Source organism: Pteropus alecto, unplaced genomic scaffold, assembly GCF_000325575.1.
Source record: "Pteropus alecto unplaced genomic scaffold, ASM32557v1 scaffold146, whole genome shotgun sequence".
NCBI classification, from domain to species: Eukaryota; Metazoa; Chordata; class Mammalia; order Chiroptera; family Pteropodidae; genus Pteropus; species Pteropus alecto.
This window is the reverse complement of record NW_006442107.1, coordinates 7622382-7628387: the sequence shown is the minus strand read 5'-3', so window position 1 is coordinate 7628387 and position 6006 is coordinate 7622382. Positions and strand designations below refer to the sequence as shown.

At 39.8% G+C, this 6006-nt stretch overlaps 1 pseudogene; it reads left to right on the top strand.

Annotated features, from left to right (window-relative positions):
* The first annotated feature begins 2102 nt into the window (after window positions 1-2102).
* Window positions 2103-2693, top strand: LOC102897373 (annotated as a pseudogene).
* Window positions 2694-6006: the final 3313 nt, after the last annotated feature.

Here is a 6006-nt window from a genome sequence, read left to right as displayed (position 1 = left end):
GGGTGGTCACCCTGATTAGGGAGTCCACAGTGACAGAATGTCTAAGCAAACCCATCACACACTCACACGGAAATCCCATAAAACCCTTTTTCAGACACTCAAAAAACTCCACCCTCAAACCAATGCATCCATATAAGTACTCCAAAGTCAACCTAAGTTTTCCATTCTCATGGGAGGTGAAAAACAATAATATCCACTAAAAAGCTAATGCGCCACTTTAGAAAATCTCTTTCTGCACCTGGGCCTCGTATATGTTTCCTTTCTCCCAGGTCACTAGGGAACCTGGTTCAAAAATGTTTCCCTAATCGCTGTGACATCAATGTTTTTCTTATTCTTCCTCTATCTTCTTATTGGCAATCGATGAACTCTAAATTAGAAATATTTAGATGCCCAGATTGGAGTTATTTATAACAAATGCAACCACACTACAATTCATCTGTAACTACCACATCAAAAATAATTATTTTTAAACTCAGCAGCCCCAAAGTAATATTCAGGGACGTTGGAATTTTCAGTGATGTAAGGTACTTAAGGGAAATGGGCACGCATGTGTATGAGGCTGTTGATACTCTATCCTCTCTTGGTCTGTCTTGAAAGCTTAAAATTTACACTAAGTCCTCCACTTGACCCTCGAGCTGAGAAACAGAAGGAAATCAGCTGCTAGGAGCATCATTCACTCCCCTCCACCCAAGTTCAGTTTCAAAGGGCCAACACAAAAGGCATATTATATGTCTTCAGCTCCATAGCCCGAAGGTACCTGACTAGAACTGGGAGCTTGTCCAGTTCAGACAGAAGGAAAATATTACCCTTCTTTTTAACAAGGCACTGCTGAAGGATTAATCGTTAAGTAAATAGCAACAAGCCAGGAGGTTTGCAGGAGGGACAGAGTCCCACCCCATGTTCTCAGTTTTTCTGGGATTCAAGATGGAAATTATTACAGGGATAGTTTGGAAGGGGCTGCAGTAACAACCATCTTCCAGGGCAAGGAGGAACAATGTGCAAAACCTCAGGCCTGACCCAGCCAAGAGAGAAGTTCATTCCCAGAGCCCTGTGGAGAGCATAGGTCCATTTTGTTTAACAGTCAGCATCCATGGATAGGATTGATAAAAACTGGAGAGTGTTCATGGCCAGGCCACATGTTGCTATGTAATTTTAAGCAAGTCATTTAACCTTCCTGAGCCTTAGCTTTCTCAATTTAAAAGTAGATGTTGCCCCTATTGTCAGGTATGCTGTAATTAGACACACATAGAAAATAAAAATCCTTAGAACAGTCACTTGAATGCTTAAGTCTCTTCAGGTCTCCCCACTGTGAAGACAACACAGATAAAGAGTTGCTTCTCTCAAGAAAAAAAATAATGTTACTTTTGTTCTGTAATCTGAGCCAGGGAACCTGAGGCATTTGCCTGAACAAAGTGGGGCATATGCCTTTTCTTAGAAACTAGATCAGGCATTGCCTCATAAATGACCTCACCTTGGAGTTGCAATATACATGGTGCAATTCCATGTGGCTGCGTGGTGTTGATAAGATATAGATATTTCATGAAATGTATTGTCTCAAAGGTGATTCCCTATTTTTAAAAAAGGAGCTTGAACAACAGTCTTCATCTGTGATTGGATTTAATCTGTCTCCTATTATAATGTGGATCTATTAATTGATTCTGACAAAAAAAAATTTACTGGACATCTAAAGTGTGCTGAGCTCAGTGCTCAATGCAAAATAAAATCAATTATAAGATGCAATCTCTAAATTTATAACATAGTAAAAGTATAGTTAAGGGGAGAAAAAGTACAAATAAAATATATAAATTAAAATATAAAACAGAATTTAGAAGGAGGCCTGAGGGCTACAACATCTGTAGTAGTTGAGGCAGAGCAGCCTATGACCCTGTTTTTCTGTCTATGGTGGCCCGGGGTGTGGGGGATGGCCCCTATGGTGTTGGCACTCCATGTCATGTTGGGAGCCAGGATGCCACACAGCATCAATTAGGGTGTCAGTGCAAGTGGTGAATCATGTGTGGACATGTACGAGAGCCATTTCCTCAAGAACCATTGGATGGTAGAGTGGGCAGAGTCTTACACTATGGGTCTGATCTGCAATCCAACACGTGAATCCTTCACTCCCAATCCTGAATCAGATGGAGAGGTACAATAAAGAATCCTTGCTACAAAGTACACTTCACGGGTAAGGGGGACTACTCGCTAGTGCCGAAGTTTGTTGAGGTCTCCTCTGCACAATCCCAAATATTTGGTGTGTAACTAAATTGTCATGGTGAAAGATTCAGACATCTTTGACAGTATTAGGCACACCACGACTCATGGTGAGATCATCCTTATAAGCATCAGAAAGGGTAGCTGAGGGCAGGGGCAGGAGTCTACCTTTTCTGGGAAACTCTACTTCAGGTTTATCAAAGAGATCCTATAATAATCCCAAAGTCCATGCACTCTATATCATGGCAGGGATGGTAAATGACATACCAAAGCTGTTGCCTCATTCAGGAATGAAGAAGAAAGAAAGAAAAAGAAGAATAAAATTAAGGATCTAATCTCAAAAGACAAACCGAAGAGAGTGAGGTTCAGTTGTCATCTTCCCCCCACCCAACTTCTAGGTCTCGAACAAGAGCAACCTTATTGTTCCCATCCTGGTGGCCTTTGGGGTCTACATTCCAATTCATTTTTGACTCTGCAAGTTGTGAGAACAAAGCACCATCCTGAACAGCATAGATGGGTATAGGAAAGAAACCAAATATGGTTAGTTCTGGTTTCTCTATTTTTCACAATCATTAACAAAAACTAAAAAAAAAAAAAAAAAACTTAAGGAAGACTATCTATCTATCAATCTATCAAAGAATTTAACTGTGTTTAATGAGTGGATTAAATATCACATGCCCAAAGGCATCCCAAAAATGCAATATTGACATGGTCTGGAATCAATACATAAAGTTCCACAGAGAAAAGGAAAGGGGAAGAGTAAAATAAACTGAGAGCATATATGAGGACATTGTCTGTGGTTTAATCAGGGCTGTAAAAATGGAATGAGTCTCATATTGTGAGAGGTGAGTAGTAGCCAAGACCATCTCCTCTTTCCATGCCTTTACAGCAGTGTCTAATTCCTGGACTCCAGCCTTCTGACTCCTTCCTCTCTTGCCTTGCTCTTTCTCATTTCCATATTCATGTCACTTTGGCAGAGTGGTTTCCCACAACACTTAAGTCAGGAAAACCCTTTGTTCTAGCATAGCAGCCATCATAGACTCCTCTAATACTTGCTTATCATTTGCCTTCTTTCCTATTTCTTAAGTGTTATCAGATAAAGTGTCTTTAATTTCCACAGGTATATAACCCAAACAGGGTCTAGCACAGAATGCCTTTAATTTACTAAATGAATGAACAGACGATTATCAGATTCTCAAGGATGAAATCTAGTGTGCAAAAATTACAAATATTAAGATGAAAAATATGTTTTAAGTCCTCAGCAACTCAGAGTCTGGTGGGGGGAAGAACATGCATAAGATGAATTATAAAGTAATGCTATAAAGAGTTTAATAAACACACATAGCACTTTGCTGTTGAACTTATGAGAGGAGGTATCCACACTGCTGGAAGTTCGAGGCAGGCTTTGCTGAGGAGGTAAGCTCTCTGCTGAGTCTAAAGGATAGGAGGAACACTTACTGTTTAGCTAACAGAGAGTAAACCAGGGAATTAGAAATATGAGTAATGTGGTGAACAGTAGATTAAATTGGAGTTCAAAGATGCTTTAAATGTCAGTCTTTGTTTTATCTATAAAGAGTCACAGATGGAGCATATTGTCACGAATTGAAGTCTAAATTGCTTTAGATCACAAGTTCTCAAAGAGTAAGGATCATGTCTTTGGTGTGTTTTCTCGAAACTTCATGCCTTCTGTACTGTGGGTATTCAATAAATATTTAATAATAATGGGCTGATTAATTGAAAGCATTCATGTTCCATATGCATGGGTAGAGTCTCTTTTCACTTTAATTACAATTGCTTTAATCATCACTAAACAGCATTTCTTAGATAGCAATTTGGTTCATTGTTAAACACACAGTCTGCCTAGGTTTCTAGCCCTAAGGTAAATAGCAGTGTTAGAGAATAATCCACTCTCACTGCTGGTGAATAATTTTGTGACACTGCCTATAGAAAAGGGCATTTATTGAGAGAAAGCACATGAATGGGTGCTGAAGAGGACTCATAAGATTGGGAAGCGCAGAGAATATCCCAGCAGGAAAATTGGAAATTGAGTGAACAGTGATGCTCTATCGTATGGTAGAGGCTGAAATAAAACCAGAAAGAGGTCTTCCAATAATGTGGCAAGAAGCAGTTGGGCTCCTGGCTTGATGGTGGTGTCCTGGGAGTGGATCGTCCAGGGAGTGTTGTGGCCAGTGAGTGTTCTCTATATCAAATGAAAGAGACAGTGCTCAGGTGAAGAAGAGAAACTCACTTATATATCTGAGCGTTACTGCCAGCCACATCATCAATGACGAGACTGCCCCAGGTTGTAAAAGGCCAGTCTCACTTCTGCTGAGCAAAAGGTAAAAGGAATTCATGACTCAAGCCAGTAGAAGCCTGGAGAACTATAATGCAGAGGAGTTAGCATTGTGCCCCACTGCGAATCCAGGCCAGATAATAGATCACAGGTTGAAGAGAATGTAAGAGGTGTGTAGGAGGAGGAACCAGGAGCAGAGGTGAGAACACAACTTCTCATGGGCACAAGTGGGGAACGTGTTTATGGAAGCAGAAAGACCCATTTTTTGCCTCTGATACCACCCAGGGCCCAGTGTGGAGCAGGCAAGCACGACAGGTCAAGAATGAGACAGGCTTTCACGTAGTCGTTCTTGACTATCTTTATTTGTGTTCATAGGTATCAAGTATTGGTTTCTTGTCTTCCATTCTTGCCACAGTAGATACTATTATGCACAAAACATCCAGAGTGACATTTTTAACATTCAACTCAGACTGTATCACTTGCTGGTATAAAACTTCACATGGTATAGCTCTGTGATTACTGTAGTGAAGGGGTATCAACTCAAAAGCCTAGAGGGATCAAACTATGTGTTAAATAAACAAGTGTTTTAAAATTAGATAGACCTCTCAGAATTAGAGTTTATATGACGAATCTAAAGAATGCTGTTATGCCTTACCTTTAGCCATCTTTTGGCATGTGGGAATATGAACCCATATTTGCTAGAACTTCTAGTTTTTCAACACAAATTGGATATCTAAAATTTCAAGTGAAACCTAATTTTAAATGTTGGATCAAATTTACAAAATACAGTTTATGCCAAGCAAAATCTATCTGCATTATGGTACTATCTACTAGCTGCCAATTTGCCTCTTCTGTGATAGGACCTAGGGCAGCCTACGATCAGTATCAACTAACTTTATCTACTGATACTAACTTTATCTACTGGCAAAGAGGTTAAAATCATAGGCAATATATAAGCATTGCAGTGAAAAGCAAATGGCCAAGTCAAAGGGCTAAACTTATATCTGGAAGTCTAGCAAGTAGCATTATAGGCTAAGGATAAAAGATTATGGCAAGATAGTTCACTGGAACCTGAAGCATGTCACAGCAGCCAACAGAGGTCCATGGAACCATAGGTTTATCAGTAACTTTCTAAAGCAACAAGCCAATCTAATGAGGTTGCCTTGCCAGGCCTTCACTTCAGGACTTAACATGTCTGCTCTCTTATCAGGCAACTTTATCCTCAATATTCACATATAAGGAGGCAAAATAACTCAGAAGGAGTAAAAACATACTATTAAACAAATTCTCAGAATAGTATCTATCTCTTCAGAGGGCTGAGTGGATATAAATAGGGGTCATAGAAAACACGGCCCCCCTGCGTGGAGTATAAAAATATATTTCTTGGTGACTGTCCCCAAAAAGCAATCTCTAGCATTGGAGAGATAAGATACAGGTAGAGAATAATACTAAATACTCTCTGAAGCAAATTCAAAGACAGAGATATTCAATCAACAATGGGGGAA